Raw genomic sequence first — 19,760 nt, 5'->3', positions numbered from 1 at the left:
AAAAAGACAGCATAAATTTCTTCTGTGGCGAAGGTAACGTCAAAGCACCCTCTCCTCGGATAGTCCATCACCGCCAAAATGCATGATCTCTCCAGCTGAAAGAAATCCAACAAAAGAACCTTTGTGATGAACTCCAGATCCTTCCTTTGTCGCTCAGATTCCTCCACGAAAAACCGGACAGCATTCCTGGTACGCATATATTCGGGAATTTCCTCCATCCTGCTCCAAACGAATTCCAGCAATCTCCAAAGAATACCTTCAGTACCGAAGTACCAGGCAGGTGATCGCTCCCCGTTGCCCTGGACTAATCCTCCTCCCCAATAGCAGCAGAGGGGTGAAGTCTCTCCTAAGAGAAACGATCCCCCCAGGCCAAGGAAAAGGGTACCAGGGCACCTCCTGACCAAGAAACAAGGCAATACCCTAAAGTACTACACTTGATCTTAGCCAAAAGGCCGAGAAGCGATAACCCGAGCGGCCCTTGCCTTGCCCGAGCCTGTCCCATACTGCTGTTCACCCCTTGCAGCGATTCAGCCTACTCCTAGGCAATTCCATGGGGCCCTGCAGGCTCACACACATTTACAGCTACTAAGCGGGAGGTGAATAAAGGCCGGAGAGGAAGCCAGACAGGATTTGCTTCTTTTGCTTGCACCACAATGCAGTGCTGAAAGAGGAGGAATCTACATAAAAACGCCTTCCTGGCAACGCCCAAATGCCCTCCTGCCATGCAGATAAACACTGGCAGCGGCAGCAAGTGCATGCCCACAGCCACCCCTTGTTCCTTCACACCTTGTATCAGCTTTAATCCAGTCCTGTGCTGCCTGCTGAGCAGCACTGAACAACACTGCCTGGGCCCAGGCTTTTATCTCTGAGGCAGGCCCCATTATGATGTCAGAAAGCTGGCTCTGGAATCCTGAGGGCTCCACTATGACACGTGCAAAGTTCCGTCTGAACTTTATATAAGACTGTGAGGCTCAGTCAGTCACTCAGTGTTGCCTGAGAGGGCAACACTGCAACAGCCGGCCGCCAGGCTGTCTTTTTTTTGCACATTTATTTGCCTCCAGGAGGCCACAAGAGGGAGACAAGGGACTGCAAAATGGAAAATAGGCATCCACCAACTTTACAGACAACTTCTCTTTGCTCCTACAACCTCCATCCTTGCACAGTTTGTTATTCTTCCAGGTAACATAGTAACAAATCCAAATTGCTGCTCTCTTTGTAGGCAAGCAAGGGTTTGTTGCAACTGCAATTCTTACTTCTTCTTGAAATGTAGGGACGACAGTACATTCCATCACATCCACCTAGTGTACACAGGTAGGTCCATTGTGGCGGGTAGGCGGCTGGCTGCTTTAATGGCTGTTTGCTGTTCCCCTACTCCACTCCACTCCACTATTTGACTGTGGTGCTGCATCAATCAGTGGCTGGCTCAGGTGCAGCTCTTTAACTTACCTAGGAGGGAGGGAGGGAGGGCGGAGAGAAGACAAGGAAGGTGAATGAGCTGTTCCAATGTGAAATGCCGGAAACACAGAAACACAGAAGACACACACACACACACACACAACAAGAGGTGGCAATGTATTCATTAATTGCATTTAATAAATGAGCTCATTATCACACATGACTGTACAAATGCATTGTCCAACAGGTGTTGAAATAATGGGATTAAAAGGGGAGATCCCTTCAGAAAGACAGAAACAATGGCAAAGAGAAAAAACACTTTTGGAATCTGATTTTAGTCAACACATAAGGGAAGGGTGCACCGGTCCTGGAAATACTGCAATACCAGGTCAATGCGTGGAGTGGACAGAGCAAGCTCTATTTCCATCTCCCTGTTCTAAAAATCCATTTAATATATGGTCCCCAGATAGGGGACGTATCAGATATTAAACTGATAAGAACAGATTTTTTGATTGAAAAATGCTTTATTGACAATCAATCGTCATCATACAAACATTACTGCGACGCAGCGCAAGCCATGAAGCAGCAAATAATAAATAATAACAGTCGTCAAACATAACATGACAGTATAATACACAGTACAGGCTAGCCTATGCTATACATTACACCACATGCTACACTAACATTCTTGCATTCACTAAAGCCAAACAACAAAGCATTACAGACAAGTGATGGGATAGGGGAGTGGGTAGGAGGGGGTAGGGAAGGGGGAAATCACAGGCCCGAAGCTTTATTGAAAGACAACACACAAGAAGGGAGAGTGGGGGGAAGGGGAGTATCAGTCCTCTTCCTCATCGACGTCCGGGCTGTCCCAGGTGGAATAGTCTCTGAGCAGGCTGTGGATCAGCCTGCGGCAGTCCTGGACGGACCCACTCTCTCTCCGCAAAATCAGACGGTTTCTGGCAAACCATATAGCGTCCTTAAAGCAGTTCATAAGGCGCCAGGCTTCCTGGATTGCTCCATCCGTGGTATTCCCAGGAAATAGTCCATAAAGTACCGAGCGGTACGACAGTCTGTTCCTGGGTACTGAGTCCTTGAGTTCATGTTCCAAGGCTTTCAACAGACCCTGTGCAAAGGGGCACTGCCAGAAAATGTGCAAAGATGTTTCCTCCGTGAAGGGGCACCTGGGGCAGTACCGGGTCTTGCACAGGTTGCGGGCATGCATGAATGACCTAAGAGGCAGTCCTCCCTGGATGGCCATCCATGAAATGTCCTTGTGCCCGTTGGTCAACCTGCCAGATGACACGTTAGTCCAAACAGTCTCCAACGTGTCGGCATGAAGCCCTGGAACAAACTCCCGTGAGTCCTTTGCTCTGATGTGCTTGTGGATCGTCTTAGGTTTCCACAAGTCGGGCTTAAGACCCTCCAGTTGATGCTCCCTCACAAACCGGACAACATCTCCGTAGAACCAGGGAGCGTGCCAGTTGTAAGGGAAGGAGCTGTCCCACTTGTCCCAGCCAAAACCTCGCCAGAGGGGAAGGAGGAAGTAGCGGGACATGGCCTTGCCCGCAGAGCCGTTTGCTGTCCTCAGAGTCCTACGAACACAGTCACATGCAAAAGCGATCCGCAGCAGAGTGGGAATGTCGGGTATACCCTTCCCACCTTTGCGGGGCTCCTTGTACATAACAGTCCGCTTTACTCTGTCCATTTTCGAGCCCCAGATGAAGCGAAACACAGTCCTGGTAATGGCCCTCGAGACCGTTGCAAGAGGGGGCCATGCCTGTGCAGTGTATTGTAGCACAGGCAAGACTTCGTTACGCAGGACCATTGCTTTGCCCTCAATAGTGAGTTGTCTGAGGCTCCACAGTCCGATCCTTTGGTTGACTTTGGCCAAGCGTTCTTCCCACGACTTTAGGGCTGCACCTTCCTTACCGAACCAGACTCCCAGAATTTTGATGAAGTCCGGCTTGATAGTAAAAGGGAAGGAGGCAGGAGAAGGCAGGTACCACTTTCCGAAGAGCATGGCTTCCGACTTCCCGCAGTTGACTTTTGCCCCTGAAGCGCGTCCGAACTCCTCGCAGGTCTGGACGAGTGCAGTCACCGAACTCTGGTCAGCGCAGAAGACGGTCACGTCGTCCATGTACAGCGAGCATTTGACCTCGAAGTGTCCTGGACCTGGTGCGGTGATCCCTCTGATCTCTCCATTCTGCCGGATAGCCTCTGCGAAGAGCTCTATAACACAAACAAAAAGGAGAGGTGAAAGAGGACAGCCTTGTCTAACCCCAGATGATACAGGAAAGGGGTCAGTCTTCCAGCCGTTCACCAGCACCGAGCTGTAAATGTCGCAATACATCAGGTTAACATACAAACAGAACAACCTGCCAAGCCGCAGCCTACGCAGAGCCTTACCCATGAATTCGTGAGAGACCCGGTCAAAAGCCTTCTCCTGATCCAGACTGACCAGGGCCGCGTGTGTACGGCGGCTTTGCATGTAATGCACCGTGTCCCTCACCAGGGCAAGACTGTCGGCCACCCTACGGCCAGGAATGCCGCAGGTTTGGTCCGATCCGATGATCTGTCCGATGACAACCTTCAGTCTGTTGGTCAATACTTTGGCGAGGATCTTGTAGTCCACGTTCAGGAGAGAGATGGGACGCCAGTTTTTCAGGTCACATCTCTCCCCCTTCCGCTTATACAAGATCGTGATCATGCCTTCTCTCAAGGACGGTGGCATTCTACCCTCCACCACCATCTCCTCATAGAGCTCCAGCAGGTCCGGACAGATCAAGTCCCCCAGCGCTACATAGAGCTCTGCTGGGAGACCATCACTGCCCGGGGTCCTGCCGGGTCTGAAGGATTTAGCGGCAGAGAGCAGTTCCTCCACCGTCAGGGGTACGTCCATAGCCTCCGTACCTGCAGGATCAAGATGATTAGTGATACCTGACAGGAATTTATCGGCGGCTTCGGGGTCAGTGGTTTTCCGGGAGTAGAGGCTTCGGTAGTAGTCTGTGACGACTCCCATCACCTCCTTCTTCCCAGAATGCATGTTTCCGGTCTCATCTCGGAGTTCCTTCAGGGGCGTGTGGCCGGCATGGAGTTTCCTGAAAAAGAACGAGTTACATTTCTCACCCTTCTCCAGGTTCTCCACCTTGGAACGAAAGACAATTCGCTTGGATTCCTCCTCAAAGTGCCCTTTCAGGCCCTTTTTGGCTTCCTCCAGCTCCTTCCTGACGTCCCAGCCGCATTGAAGGAGGTCTTGCAGGGATCGCAGCTGACGCTGCATCTCTCTGAAGTCTCTCTTCCTCTCACACGCCTGTTGGCGACTTTTTGCCTGAAAGAAACAACGAAATTCAACTTTAACATATTCCCACCAGTCACAGGTTTTGTCAAAGAAAACTTTATCATTCCTCCAAACAATATAGGCGTCTCTAAGTTCCGCCAGTACCTCCTCTCTTTCCAGCAGGGCACAATTCAGCTTCCAGGAGCCAGGGCCGGGAGGAAAACCGTGGCCGATGGCACCCTGGAAGAGAATGGCCCTGTGGTCAGAGAAGAAGCAGGGGACCATGGAGTGCCCATGCTGCTTGACTGCCCGGGAGGTGAACACAAAGTCAATCCGAGAACGAAGTGAGCCATCGGGTCGGCTCCATGAATAGTTCACAGAGCCGATCCCCATGGAGCCCACAACGTCCTGCAAGGATGCTTCGGTTACCATCTCGATAAGCAGTTTGGAACTGACATCCAGCTTGATTGAAGTGCCGGAACTTCGTCCATCCTCTTCGATGGGGCAGTTGAAGTCCCCGGCCATCACCACTGCCCTAGTGGTGGCGAGCTGGGTCCGCAGGGTCTGGAATAGTTCCAGGCGCTCAGCCTTCATAGGGGGGGCGTACACGTTGATGAGCCTAATCGGCTCTCCCGCCCAGGAACCGTCTACGACCAACAAGCGGCCGCAGGCGAGCTCCTGGACAGAGTCAACAGTAAATACGCCTCCCCTAATCAGGATGGCAACCCCTGCAGACTTACAGTCGCCCCCACCAGACCAGTAGGACGGGCCATGGGTCCACTGCCTGGCCAGATGATGGTATGACCTGGAAGAGGGGAGAGTACATTCCTGCAGCATAAATACATCACTCGACTGCTTGGAAAGAAAAGTTAGCACCATCTGACATCTAGTCCTATCTCTAACACTCCTCACATTGAGGCTAAAGATGTTAAGTTTAGCAGCCATGGGGGAGAATAAAGAAGGTTAGTGCAAACGATACACCTTAGTTACCAGTCCGGTCGGGCGGATCCTCCTCGCCTGGCGGGTCCGAAAGATCCAGCAGGCCCTCTGACAGAAATTGTTCCAGGATTGTAGCCACCTGGATGTCTGTTGTGAAGTCGATGACCTCAGGTTCAGACACGAGTTCCTCCACCATCTGCTCCATTTCCTCCTGCTGCGCAAGGGAGTCTTCGCAGATTTCCACGACTTGTCGCTTTGAGGACTCAGCCGCTGGGCTGTCCCTCACCTTTCTCTTCCTCTGGATGGCACCTGAGGAGACAAGAGGGGGAAAATCCTCCAGGGAGAGGACTCCAGCAGCTGGAGGGGAAGATGTTAGTGCTGCTGGAGCTGGGGAGAAGGGAGGCTGGGTTGGGAGAGGTGCAGGTGACAGGACCACTGAGATGGGTGGGTAGGAGAAGGTGAGAGCCTCAGTGGGGGTGACAGGGGTTGGGGACGGGGGGGTGGGGAGGGCCGGGCGAGGGAGGGTGGGAAGGGTAGGGCGAGGGAGGGCCGGGAGGCGGGGGGGAGGGACTGTCGTCTTCTTACCATCCTTCTTATTCCCGGTCTTCTGCGCCGCTGGAGCTCTGGTTGGGGCGGGGTTCCCTCTGGCCGGAGCTTTCGCCGCTACAGTTGCCCAGGATCGATCCCTCTTCGGGCAGTCCTTGTAAGAGTGGGCTGCTTGTCCGCAGAGGTTGCACATTGTCCGTTTCGGGCAGTCTTTGGTCTCGTGTCCTGTTACCCGGCAGTTCTTGCAGGCGTCCTCCTTGCAGTCCTTCACCGAATGACCCTTCTTGCTGCATCTCCTGCAGATCTGCGGCATGTCCGGGTAGTAGATGAGGCCGTAGGAGTTGCCCAGCGAGAATGACTGGGGCAGGTGCTGGAGGCCGTCTTCCGCGCTCGAATCCTTGTTCAGTCGGACGATTACCGACCACTTGCCAGTCCAGAAGCCGAGTCCGTTCAGGATGTGGGTGGGTTCCCTCACCACTGTGCAGAACCGCTTCAGGAGCGTGGTGATGTCTTTGCCGGGGGTGTGTGGGTTCCGCATTGAGACCGTCACCCGCCTTTCCTCTCTTTGGACAGGGCAGTTGCCCACAAAGCGAGAGAAAGGGGATTCAGGCCTCGCCGCTTTCACCATCTCCCAGTACCTTCTGCAGATGTTGATCGAAGCAAAGGTCACGAAGAACATCCCGGTCATGAAGGCCTGGATGCTGATGGTCTCCGGCTTAGCGAAGCCCTGGTCCAGGAGCATCTTCTGGCAGAACACTTCTTCCGTCATGTCCGGCACTCTCCCGTCCACCTCCTTCAGCTTCAGGGCCACCGTCTGCTTCATCCAGGGCTCCAGGGTTGGAGCAGCCTGGTTCGGCTTCCTGGTGGCCTGTTGGCTTGAGGAGGCTTCAGGAGGAGATGTCCTGGCCTGGGTCGGCTCACCTGGTCCATCAGCCTTCTTCTTCTGGGTGGCAGGGTTGCTGGTTGAGGCCATGGCTTCTTCCAGCTGTTCCTGTCGCTTGGGGAGGATCTTCGATAGCTCTTTCCCGAAGGGGGCGGAGCTATGCAAATCTTCTCCTTGCTGGCCGAGGTTCTTCCACGAAATTTCTTCCGCAGCGGTTCCTCGTCGAGCTTCTTCTTCTGCGGCCGAGCTTCTTCGAAGATCCCCTTCAGCAGCGGCTCTTCTCCGAAGTTCTCCTTCTTCTTCCCGGCAGCGATCTCCCGGAGCTTCTTCCCCGATGGCGGCTTCTCCCTTCTGGATCGTCGTCTTCGCTGGTTCTTCTCCGCAGTTCGTCGCCGGCTTCGTCTGGAACGCTCTTGGATCGCTAAGCTAGTGTTTATAGCCCCCAGTGGTTCTCCGAGCTATCTATCCTTACAAGGACTGATAAGAACAGATACTACACTTGATCTTAGCCAAAAGGCCGAGAAGCGATAACCCGAGCGGCCCTTGCCTTGCCCGAGCCTGTCCCATACTGCTGTTCACCCCTTGCAGCGATTCAGCCTACTCCTAGGCAATTCCATGGGGCCCTGCAGGCTCACACACATTTACAGCTACTAAGCGGGAGGTGAATAAAGGCCGGAGAGGAAGCCAGACAGGATTTGCTTCTTTTGCTTGCACCACAATGCAGTGCTGAAAGAGGAGGAATCTACATAAAAACGCCTTCCTGGCAACGCCCAAATGCCCTCCTGCCATGCAGATAAACACTGGCAGCGGCAGCAAGTGCATGCCCACAGCCACCCCTTGTTCCTTCACACCTTGTATCAGCTTTAATCCAGTCCTGTGCTGCCTGCTGAGCAGCACTGAACAACACTGCCTGGGCCCAGGCTTTTATCTCTGAGGCAGGCCCCATTATGATGTCAGAAAGCTGGCTCTGGAATCCTGAGGGCTCCACTATGACACGTGCAAAGTTCCGTCTGAACTTTATATAAGACTGTGAGGCTCAGTCAGTCACTCAGTGTTGCCTGAGAGGGCAACACTGCAACAGCCGGCCGCCAGGCTGTCTTTTTTTTGCACATTTATTTGCCTCCAGGAGGCCACAAGAGGGAGACAAGGGACTGCAAAATGGAAAATAGGCATCCACCAACTTTACAGACAACTTCTCTTTGCTCCTACAACCTCCATCCTTGCACAGTTTGTTATTCTTCCAGGTAACATAGTAACAAATCCAAATTGCTGCTCTCTTTGTAGGCAAGCAAGGGTTTGTTGCAACTGCAATTCTTACTTCTTCTTGAAATGTAGGGACGACAGTACATTCCATCACATCCACCTAGTGTACACAGGTAGGTCCATTGTGGCGGGTAGGCGGCTGGCTGCTTTAATGGCTGTTTGCTGTTCCCCTACTCCACTCCACTCCACTATTTGACTGTGGTGCTGCATCAATCAGTGGCTGGCTCAGGTGCAGCTCTTTAACTTACCTAGGAGGGAGGGAGGGAGGGCGGAGAGAAGACAAGGAAGGTGAATGAGCTGTTCCAATGTGAAATGCCGGAAACACAGAAACACAGAAGACACACACACACACACACACAACAAGAGGTGGCAATGTATTCATTAATTGCATTTAATAAATGAGCTCATTATCACACATGACTGTACAAATGCATTGTCCAACAGGTGTTGAAATAATGGGATTAAAAGGGGAGATCCCTTCAGAAAGACAGAAACAATGGCAAAGAGAAAAAACACTTTTGGAATCTGATTTTAGTCAACACATAAGGGAAGGGTGCACCGGTCCTGGAAATACTGCAATACCAGGTCAATGCGTGGAGTGGACAGAGCAAGCTCTATTTCCATCTCCCTGTTCTAAAAATCCATTTAATATATGGTCCCCAGATAGGGGACGTATCAGATATTAAACTGATAAGAACAGATACTACACTTGATCTTAGCCAAAAGGCCGAGAAGCGATAACCCGAGCGGCCCTTGCCTTGCCCGAGCCTGTCCCATACTGCTGTTCACCCCTTGCAGCGATTCAGCCTACTCCTAGGCAATTCCATGGGGCCCTGCAGGCTCACACACATTTACAGCTACTAAGCGGGAGGTGAATAAAGGCCGGAGAGGAAGCCAGACAGGATTTGCTTCTTTTGCTTGCACCACAATGCAGTGCTGAAAGAGGAGGAATCTACATAAAAACGCCTTCCTGGCAACGCCCAAATGCCCTCCTGCCATGCAGATAAACACTGGCAGCGGCAGCAAGTGCATGCCCACAGCCACCCCTTGTTCCTTCACACCTTGTATCAGCTTTAATCCAGTCCTGTGCTGCCTGCTGAGCAGCACTGAACAACACTGCCTGGGCCCAGGCTTTTATCTCTGAGGCAGGCCCCATTATGATGTCAGAAAGCTGGCTCTGGAATCCTGAGGGCTCCACTATGACACGTGCAAAGTTCCGTCTGAACTTTATATAAGACTGTGAGGCTCAGTCAGTCACTCAGTGTTGCCTGAGAGGGCAACACTGCAACAGCCGGCCGCCAGGCTGTCTTTTTTTTGCACATTTATTTGCCTCCAGGAGGCCACAAGAGGGAGACAAGGGACTGCAAAATGGAAAATAGGCATCCACCAACTTTACAGACAACTTCTCTTTGCTCCTACAACCTCCATCCTTGCACAGTTTGTTATTCTTCCAGGTAACATAGTAACAAATCCAAATTGCTGCTCTCTTTGTAGGCAAGCAAGGGTTTGTTGCAACTGCAATTCTTACTTCTTCTTGAAATGTAGGGACGACAGTACATTCCATCACATCCACCTAGTGTACACAGGTAGGTCCATTGTGGCGGGTAGGCGGCTGGCTGCTTTAATGGCTGTTTGCTGTTCCCCTACTCCACTCCACTCCACTATTTGACTGTGGTGCTGCATCAATCAGTGGCTGGCTCAGGTGCAGCTCTTTAACTTACCTAGGAGGGAGGGAGGGAGGGCGGAGAGAAGACAAGGAAGGTGAATGAGCTGTTCCAATGTGAAATGCCGGAAACACAGAAACACAGAAGACACACACACACACACACACAACAAGAGGTGGCAATGTATTCATTAATTGCATTTAATAAATGAGCTCATTATCACACATGACTGTACAAATGCATTGTCCAACAGGTGTTGAAATAATGGGATTAAAAGGGGAGATCCCTTCAGAAAGACAGAAACAATGGCAAAGAGAAAAAACACTTTTGGAATCTGATTTTAGTCAACACATAAGGGAAGGGTGCACCGGTCCTGGAAATACTGCAATACCAGGTCAATGCGTGGAGTGGACAGAGCAAGCTCTATTTCCATCTCCCTGTTCTAAAAATCCATTTAATATATGGTCCCCAGATAGGGGACGTATCAGATATTAAACTGATAAGAACAGATTTTTTTTTTTTTTTTTTTTTTTCATTCAGATCACGTCTTAAAAATCATAAAATTCAAAATAAAAAAGACTTAGATCATCACAATGAAAACTGAAAACGTATAATTAACTTTTGTTTTCCTCTTTCCTTTTTTCCTTTTAAGAAATCAAAAAAACATTCCTTTTTTAACAGCAATAGTTCCTAACATATCCACTAAATGTTCCTGCAAATCATTACCATCCCATTCACAGTTTACAATGCACGCTAACCACGTTGGCACACCATACCGTTCAAGAAACCCTGGTAAATTTTCTCTTACACAGAGCCGCACCCTTCTCCGCATTTTTTCAAAATTAATTTTACTACGTAACTGCTCTACTTCTTCCAGTAACCTGTCTCTTTCTGCTCTTTCCTCTTCTGAAATGACACTTTTTTTCTTTCTCTCTGCTTTTTTCCTTTTTTTCTCATCACTTTGCCCACTTCCTTCCAATTTCTGAAGCTTTCCTTCTTCCAAACTAACTTCCGCTTCCTTTCTTTTGACTATCTTCTTATTTTCCTCTTGTACCTCACGTTTGCTTTTCTTTGGGCATGATTTGAATATGTGCCCCTCCTCTCCACACATATTACATACTTTCCCTTTCTGACATTCATTATACTTATGCCCCTCTTGCAGACATTTTGTACACATTACTTTCTCACACGTTTCTCTCTCATGACCATAATCTTTACAATTCAAACAAAACATATCCATTCCCAAAAAAAATAAATTTCCACATGCACTTCCAATCTTAAACCGCGCTGGAGGAAACAATAGGTTTCTAGATTCACCAATTCTCACAAATTTACAAAGAAATTTCCATTTCCCAGTCCAAAATCCAAAGGGGTTAAACACTTTCCCCTTTCCCACCACCTCCTCACAAAACTTAGTGAGAAATGACTTAATGTCCTCTTCCTCCACGTAAGGCGAAAACATCTTTACGACCACCAACTTCTTGTTTGGCACAAAATGTGGTGTTACCTTCACACCCACAAGTCTTGGGTCCCTTTTACCTTCCTTCAAGCGTTCCAAAAAATCTGAATAAATTTCTTCTGTAGCGAAGGTAACGTCAAAGCACCCTCTCCTCGGATAGTCCATCACCGCCAAAATGCACGATCTCTCCAGCTGAAAGAAATCCAACAAAAGGACCTTCGTGATGTACTCCAAATCCTTCCTTTGCCTCTCAGATTCCTCCACGAAAAACCGGACCGCATTCCTGGTTCGCATATGTTCGGGAATTTCCTCCATCCTGCTCCAAAAGAATTCCAGCAATCTCCAAAGAAATACCTTCAGTACCGGAGTACCAGGCAGGTGATCGCTCCCCGTTGCCCTGGACTAATCCTCCTCCCCAATAGCAGCAGAGGGGTGAAGTCTCTCCTAAGAGAAACGATCCCCCCAGGCCAAGGAAAAGGGTACCAGGGCACCTCCTGACCAAGAAACAAGGCAATACCCTAAAGTACTACACTTGATCTTAGCCAAAAGGCCGAGAAGCGATAACCCGAGCGGCCCTTGCCTTGCCCGAGCCTGTCCCATACTGCTGTTCACCCCTTGCAGCGATTCAGCCTACTCCTAGGCAATTCCATGGGGCCCTGCAGGCTCACACACATTTACAGCTACTAAGCGGGAGGTGAATAAAGGCCGGAGAGGAAGCCAGACAGGATTTGCTTCTTTTGCTTGCACCACAATGCAGTGCTGAAAGAGGAGGAATCTACATAAAAACGCCTTCCTGGCAACGCCCAAATGCCCTCCTGCCATGCAGATAAACACTGGCAGCGGCAGCAAGTGCATGCCCACAGCCACCCCTTGTTCCTTCACACCTTGTATCAGCTTTAATCCAGTCCTGTGCTGCCTGCTGAGCAGCACTGAACAACACTGCCTGGGCCCAGGCTTTTATCTCTGAGGCAGGCCCCATTATGATGTCAGAAAGCTGGCTCTGGAATCCTGAGGGCTCCACTATGACACGTGCAAAGTTCCGTCTGAACTTTATATAAGACTGTGAGGCTCAGTCAGTCACTCAGTGTTGCCTGAGAGGGCAACACTGCAACAGCCGGCCGCCAGGCTGTCTTTTTTTTGCACATTTATTTGCCTCCAGGAGGCCACAAGAGGGAGACAAGGGACTGCAAAATGGAAAATAGGCATCCACCAACTTTACAGACAACTTCTCTTTGCTCCTACAACCTCCATCCTTGCACAGTTTGTTATTCTTCCAGGTAACATAGTAACAAATCCAAATTGCTGCTCTCTTTGTAGGCAAGCAAGGGTTTGTTGCAACTGCAATTCTTACTTCTTCTTGAAATGTAGGGACGACAGTACATTCCATCACATCCACCTAGTGTACACAGGTAGGTCCATTGTGGCGGGTAGGCGGCTGGCTGCTTTAATGGCTGTTTGCTGTTCCCCTACTCCACTCCACTCCACTATTTGACTGTGGTGCTGCATCAATCAGTGGCTGGCTCAGGTGCAGCTCTTTAACTTACCTAGGAGGGAGGGAGGGAGGGCGGAGAGAAGACAAGGAAGGTGAATGAGCTGTTCCAATGTGAAATGCCGGAAACACAGAAACACAGAAGACACACACACACACACACACAACAAGAGGTGGCAATGTATTCATTAATTGCATTTAATAAATGAGCTCATTATCACACATGACTGTACAAATGCATTGTCCAACAGGTGTTGAAATAATGGGATTAAAAGGGGAGATCCCTTCAGAAAGACAGAAACAATGGCAAAGAGAAAAAACACTTTTGGAATCTGATTTTAGTCAACACATAAGGGAAGGGTGCACCGGTCCTGGAAATACTGCAATACCAGGTCAATGCGTGGAGTGGACAGAGCAAGCTCTATTTCCATCTCCCTGTTCTAAAAATCCATTTAATATATGGTCCCCAGATAGGGGACGTATCAGATATTAAACTGATAAGAACAGATACTACACTTGATCTTAGCCAAAAGGCCGAGAAGCGATAACCCGAGCGGCCCTTGCCTTGCCCGAGCCTGTCCCATACTGCTGTTCACCCCTTGCAGCGATTCAGCCTACTCCTAGGCAATTCCATGGGGCCCTGCAGGCTCACACACATTTACAGCTACTAAGCGGGAGGTGAATAAAGGCCGGAGAGGAAGCCAGACAGGATTTGCTTCTTTTGCTTGCACCACAATGCAGTGCTGAAAGAGGAGGAATCTACATAAAAACGCCTTCCTGGCAACGCCCAAATGCCCTCCTGCCATGCAGATAAACACTGGCAGCGGCAGCAAGTGCATGCCCACAGCCACCCCTTGTTCCTTCACACCTTGTATCAGCTTTAATCCAGTCCTGTGCTGCCTGCTGAGCAGCACTGAACAACACTGCCTGGGCCCAGGCTTTTATCTCTGAGGCAGGCCCCATTATGATGTCAGAAAGCTGGCTCTGGAATCCTGAGGGCTCCACTATGACACGTGCAAAGTTCCGTCTGAACTTTATATAAGACTGTGAGGCTCAGTCAGTCACTCAGTGTTGCCTGAGAGGGCAACACTGCAACAGCCGGCCGCCAGGCTGTCTTTTTTTTGCACATTTATTTGCCTCCAGGAGGCCACAAGAGGGAGACAAGGGACTGCAAAATGGAAAATAGGCATCCACCAACTTTACAGACAACTTCTCTTTGCTCCTACAACCTCCATCCTTGCACAGTTTGTTATTCTTCCAGGTAACATAGTAACAAATCCAAATTGCTGCTCTCTTTGTAGGCAAGCAAGGGTTTGTTGCAACTGCAATTCTTACTTCTTCTTGAAATGTAGGGACGACAGTACATTCCATCACATCCACCTAGTGTACACAGGTAGGTCCATTGTGGCGGGTAGGCGGCTGGCTGCTTTAATGGCTGTTTGCTGTTCCCCTACTCCACTCCACTCCACTATTTGACTGTGGTGCTGCATCAATCAGTGGCTGGCTCAGGTGCAGCTCTTTAACTTACCTAGGAGGGAGGGAGGGAGGGCGGAGAGAAGACAAGGAAGGTGAATGAGCTGTTCCAATGTGAAATGCCGGAAACACAGAAACACAGAAGACACACACACACACACACACAACAAGAGGTGGCAATGTATTCATTAATTGCATTTAATAAATGAGCTCATTATCACACATGACTGTACAAATGCATTGTCCAACAGGTGTTGAAATAATGGGATTAAAAGGGGAGATCCCTTCAGAAAGACAGAAACAATGGCAAAGAGAAAAAACACTTTTGGAATCTGATTTTAGTCAACACATAAGGGAAGGGTGCACCGGTCCTGGAAATACTGCAATACCAGGTCAATGCGTGGAGTGGACAGAGCAAGCTCTATTTCCATCTCCCTGTTCTAAAAATCCATTTAATATATGGTCCCCAGATAGGGGACGTATCAGATATTAAACTGATAAGAACAGATACTACACTTGATCTTAGCCAAAAGGCCGAGAAGCGATAACCCGAGCGGCCCTTGCCTTGCCCGAGCCTGTCCCATACTGCTGTTCACCCCTTGCAGCGATTCAGCCTACTCCTAGGCAATTCCATGGGGCCCTGCAGGCTCACACACATTTACAGCTACTAAGCGGGAGGTGAATAAAGGCCGGAGAGGAAGCCAGACAGGATTTGCTTCTTTTGCTTGCACCACAATGCAGTGCTGAAAGAGGAGGAATCTACATAAAAACGCCTTCCTGGCAACGCCCAAATGCCCTCCTGCCATGCAGATAAACACTGGCAGCGGCAGCAAGTGCATGCCCACAGCCACCCCTTGTTCCTTCACACCTTGTATCAGCTTTAATCCAGTCCTGTGCTGCCTGCTGAGCAGCACTGAACAACACTGCCTGGGCCCAGGCTTTTATCTCTGAGGCAGGCCCCATTATGATGTCAGAAAGCTGGCTCTGGAATCCTGAGGGCTCCACTATGACACGTGCAAAGTTCCGTCTGAACTTTATATAAGACTGTGAGGCTCAGTCAGTCACTCAGTGTTGCCTGAGAGGGCAACACTGCAACAGCCGGCCGCCAGGCTGTCTTTTTTTTGCACATTTATTTGCCTCCAGGAGGCCACAAGAGGGAGACAAGGGACTGCAAAATGGAAAATAGGCATCCACCAACTTTACAGACAACTTCTCTTTGCTCCTACAACCTCCATCCTTGCACAGTTTGTTATTCTTCCAGGTAACATAGTAACAAATCCAAATTGCTGCTCTCTTTGTAGGCAAGCAAGGGTTTGTTGCAACTGCAATTCTTACTTCTTCTTGAAATGTAGGGACGACAGTACATTCCATCACATCCACCTAGTGTACACAGGTAGGTCCATTGTGGCGGGTAGGCGGCTGGCTGCTTTAATGGCTGTTTGCTGTTCCCCTACTCCACTCCACTCCACTATTTGACTGTGGTGCTGCATCAATCAGTGGCTGGCTCAGGTGCAGCTCTTTAACTTACCTAGGAGGGAGGGAGGGAGGGCGGAGAGAAGACAAGGAAGGTGAATGAGCTGTTCCAATGTGAAATGCCGGAAACACAGAAACACAGAAGACACACACACACACACACACAACAAGAGGTGGCAATGTATTCATTAATTGCATTTAATAAATGAGCTCATTATCACACATGACTGTACAAATGCATTGTCCAACAGGTGTTGAAATAATGGGATTAAAAGGGGAGATCCCTTCAGAAAGACAGAAACAATGGCAAAGAGAAAAAACACTTTTGGAATCTGATTTTAGTCAACACATAAGGGAAGGGTGCACCGGTCCTGGAAATACTGCAATACCAGGTCAATGCGTGGAGTGGACAGAGCAAGCTCTATTTCCATCTCCCTGTTCTAAAAATCCATTTAATATATGGTCCCCAGATAGGGGACGTATCAGATATTAAACTGATAAGAACAGATTTTTTGATTGAAAAATGCTTTATTGACAATCAATCGTCATCATACAAACATTACTGCGACGCAGCGCAAGCCATGAAGCAGCAAATAATAAATAATAACAGTCGTCAAACATAACATGACAGTATAATACACAGTACAGGCTAGCCTATGCTATACATTACACCACATGCTACACTAACATTCTTGCATTCACTAAAGCCAAACAACAAAGCATTACAGACAAGTGATGGGATAGGGGAGTGGGTAGGAGGGGGGTAGGGAAGGGGGAAATCACAGGCCCGAAGCTTTATTGAAAGACAACACACAAGAAGGGAGAGTGGGGGGAAGGGGAGTATCAGTCCTCTTCCTCATCGACGTCCGGGCTGTCCCAGGTGGAATAGTCTCTGAGCAGGCTGTGGATCAGCCTGCGGCAGTCCTGGACGGACACACTCTCTCTCCGCAAAATCAGACGGTTTCTGGCAAACCATATAGCGTCCTTAAAGCAGTTCATAAGGCGCCAGGCTTCCTGGATTGCTCCATCCGTGGTATTCCCAGGAAATAGTCCATAAAGTACCGAGCGGTACGACAGTCTGTTCCTGGGTACTGAGTCCTTGAGTTCATGTTCCAAGGCTTTCAACAGACCCTGTGCAAAGGGGCACTGCCAGAAAATGTGCAAAGATGTTTCCTCCGTGAAGGGGCACCTGGGGCAGTACCGGGTCTTGCACAGGTTGCGGGCATGCATGAATGACCTAAGAGGCAGTCCTCCCTGGATGGCCATCCATGAAATGTCCTTGTGCCCGTTGGTCAACCTGCCAGATGACACGTTAGTCCAAACAGTCTCCAACGTGTCGGCATGAAGCCCTGGAACAAACTCCAGTGAGTCCTTTGCTCTGATGTGCTTGTGGATCGTCTTAGGTTTCCACAAGTCGGGCTTAAGACCCTCCAGTTGATGCTCCCTCACAAACCGGACAACATCTCCGTAGAACCAGGGAGCGTGCCAGTTGTAAGGGAAGGAGCTGTCCCACTTGTCCCAGCCAAAACCTCGCCAGAGGGGAAGGAGGAAGTAGCGGGACATGGCCTTGCCCGCAGAGCCGTTTGCTGTCCTCAGAGTCCTACGAACACAGTCACATGCAAAAGCGATCCGCAGCAGAGTGGGAATGTCGGGTATACCCTTCCCACCTTTGCGGGGCTCCTTGTACATAACAGTCCGCTTTACTCTGTCCATTTTCGAGCCCCAGATGAAGCGAAACACAGTCCTGGTAATGGCCCTCGAGACCGTTGCAAGAGGGGGCCATGCCTGTGCAGTGTATTGTAGCACAGGCAAGACTTCGTTACGCAGGACCATTGCTTTGCCCTCAATAGTGAGTTGTCTGAGGCTCCACAGTCCGATCCTTTGGTTGACTTTGGCCAAGCGTTCTTCCCACGACTTTAGGGCTGCACCTTCCTTACCGAACCAGACTCCCAGAATTTTGATGAAGTCCGGCTTGATAGTAAAAGGGAAGGAGGCAGGAGAAGGCAGGTACCACTTTCCGAAGAGCATGGCTTCCGACTTCCCGCAGTTGACTTTTGCCCCTGAAGCGCGTCCGAACTCCTCGCAGGTCTGGACGAGTGCAGTCACCGAACTCTGGTCAGCAGAGACGGTCACGTCCCGTCCATGTACAGCGAGCATTTGACCTCGAAGTGTCCTGGACCTGGTGCGGTGATCCCTCTGATCTCTCCATTCTGCCGGATAGCCTCTGCGAAGAGCTCTATAACACAAACAAAAAGGAGAGGTGAAAGAGGACAGCCTTGTCTAACCCCAGACGATACAGGAAAGGGGTCAGTCTTCCAGCCGTTCACCAGCACCGAGCTGTAAATGTCGCAATACATCAGGTTAACATACAAACAGAACAACCTGCCAAGCCGCAGCCTACGCAGAGCCTTACCCATGAATTCGTGAGAGACCCGGTCAAAAGCCTTCTCCTGATCCAGACTGACCAGGGCCGCGTGTGTACGGCGGCTTTGCATGTAATGCACCGTGTCCCTCACCAGGGCAAGACTGTCGGCCACCCTACGGCCAGGAATGCCGCAGGTTTGGTCCGATCCGATGATCCGTCCGATGACAACCTTCAGTCTGTTGGTCAATACTTTGGCGAGGATCTTGTAGTCCACGTTCAGGAGAGAGATGGGACGCCAGTTTTTCAGGTCACATCTCTCCCCCTTCCGTTTATACAAGATCGTGATCATGCCTTCTCTCAAGGACGGTGGCATTCTACCCTCCACCACCATCTCCTCATAGAGCTCCAGCAGGTCCGGACAGATCAAGTCCCCCAGCGCTACATAGAGCTCTGCTGGGAGACCATCACTGCCCGGGGTCCTGCCGGGTCTGAAGGATTTAGCGGCAGAGAGCAGTTCCTCCACCGTCAGGGGTACGTCCATAGCCTCCGTACCTGCAGGATCAAGATGATTAGTGATACCTGACAGGAATTTATCGGCGGCTTCGGGGTCAGTGGTTTTCCGGGAGTAGAGGCTTCGGTAGTAGTCTGTGACGACTCCCATCACCTCCTTCTTCCCAGAATGCATGTTTCCGGTCTCATCTCGGAGTTCCTTCAGGGGCGTGTGGCCGGCATGGAGTTTCCTGAAAAAGAACGAGTTACATTTCTCACCCTTCTCCAGGTTCTCCACCTTGGAACGAAAGACAATTCGCTTGGATTCCTCCTCAAAGTGCCCTTTCAGGCCCTTTTTGGCTTCCTCCAGCTCCTTCCTGACGTCCCAGCCACATTGAAGGAGGTCTTGCAGGGATCGCAGCTGACGCTGCATCTCTCTGAAGTCTCTCTTCCTCTCACACGCCTGTTGGCGACTTTTTGCCTGAAAGAAACAACGAAATTCAACTTTAACATATTCCCACCAGTCACAGGTTTTGTCAAAGAAAACTTTATCATTCCTCCAAACAATATAGGCGTCTCTAAGTTCCGCCAGTACCTCCTCTCTTTCCAGCAGGGCACAATTCAGCTTCCAGGAGCCAGGGCCGGGAGGAAAACCGTGGCCGATGGCACCCTGGAAGAGAATGGCCCTGTGGTCAGAGAAGAAGCAGGGGACCATGGAGTGCCCATGCTGCTTGACTGCCCGGGAGGTGAACACAAAGTCAATCCGAGAACGAAGTGAGCCATCGGGTCGGCTCCATGAATAGTTCACAGAGCCGATCCCCATGGAGCCCACAACGTCCTGCAAGGATGCTTCGGTTACCATCTCGATAAGCAGTTTGGAACTGACATCCAGCTTGATTGAAGTGCCGGAACTTCGTCCATCCTCTTCGATGGGGCAGTTGAAGTCCCCGGCCATCACCACTGCCCTAGTGGTGGCGAGCTGGGTCCGCAGGGTCTGGAATAGTTCCAGGCGCTCAGCCTTCATAGGGGGGGCGTACACGTT

The 19,760-nt window shown here is 50.3% G+C and overlaps 3 non-coding genes and 6 pseudogenes across 3 annotated transcripts; all 9 read right to left on the bottom strand.

Annotated features, from left to right (window-relative positions):
• Positions 1-353: 353 nt before the first annotated feature.
• On the bottom strand, positions 354-464 carry LOC142685217 (U2 spliceosomal RNA; annotated as a pseudogene).
• A 1,282-nt stretch (positions 465-1,746) lies between these two features.
• Positions 1,747-1,921, bottom strand: LOC142685164 (U2 spliceosomal RNA; annotated as a pseudogene).
• A 5,549-nt stretch (positions 1,922-7,470) lies between these two features.
• LOC142685208 (U2 spliceosomal RNA) lies at positions 7,471-7,572 on the bottom strand (annotated as a pseudogene).
• Positions 7,573-8,854: 1,282 nt separating this feature from the next.
• Positions 8,855-9,045, bottom strand: LOC142685149 (U2 spliceosomal RNA). The gene has a single exon (XR_012854703.1). It is a non-coding gene; the product is annotated as a U2 spliceosomal RNA (small nuclear RNA).
• Positions 9,046-10,327: 1,282 nt separating this feature from the next.
• LOC142685180 (U2 spliceosomal RNA) lies at positions 10,328-10,529 on the bottom strand (annotated as a pseudogene).
• A 1,351-nt stretch (positions 10,530-11,880) lies between these two features.
• Positions 11,881-11,991, bottom strand: LOC142685216 (U2 spliceosomal RNA; annotated as a pseudogene).
• A 1,282-nt stretch (positions 11,992-13,273) lies between these two features.
• LOC142685147 (U2 spliceosomal RNA) lies at positions 13,274-13,464 on the bottom strand. The gene has a single exon (XR_012854701.1). It is a non-coding gene; the product is annotated as a U2 spliceosomal RNA (small nuclear RNA).
• Positions 13,465-14,746: 1,282 nt separating this feature from the next.
• LOC142685146 (U2 spliceosomal RNA) lies at positions 14,747-14,937 on the bottom strand. Its single transcript, XR_012854700.1, has one exon. It is a non-coding gene; the product is annotated as a U2 spliceosomal RNA (small nuclear RNA).
• Positions 14,938-16,219: 1,282 nt separating this feature from the next.
• LOC142685161 (U2 spliceosomal RNA) lies at positions 16,220-16,394 on the bottom strand (annotated as a pseudogene).
• Positions 16,395-19,760: the final 3,366 nt, after the last annotated feature.

Source organism: Rhinoderma darwinii (assembly GCF_050947455.1).
Source record: "Rhinoderma darwinii isolate aRhiDar2 chromosome 5 unlocalized genomic scaffold, aRhiDar2.hap1 SUPER_5_unloc_12, whole genome shotgun sequence".
In the NCBI taxonomy this organism is placed as follows: Eukaryota; Metazoa; Chordata; class Amphibia; order Anura; family Rhinodermatidae; genus Rhinoderma; species Rhinoderma darwinii.
Note: the sequence above shows the minus strand (reverse complement) of the source record. Positions and strands in the feature narration are given on the sequence as shown.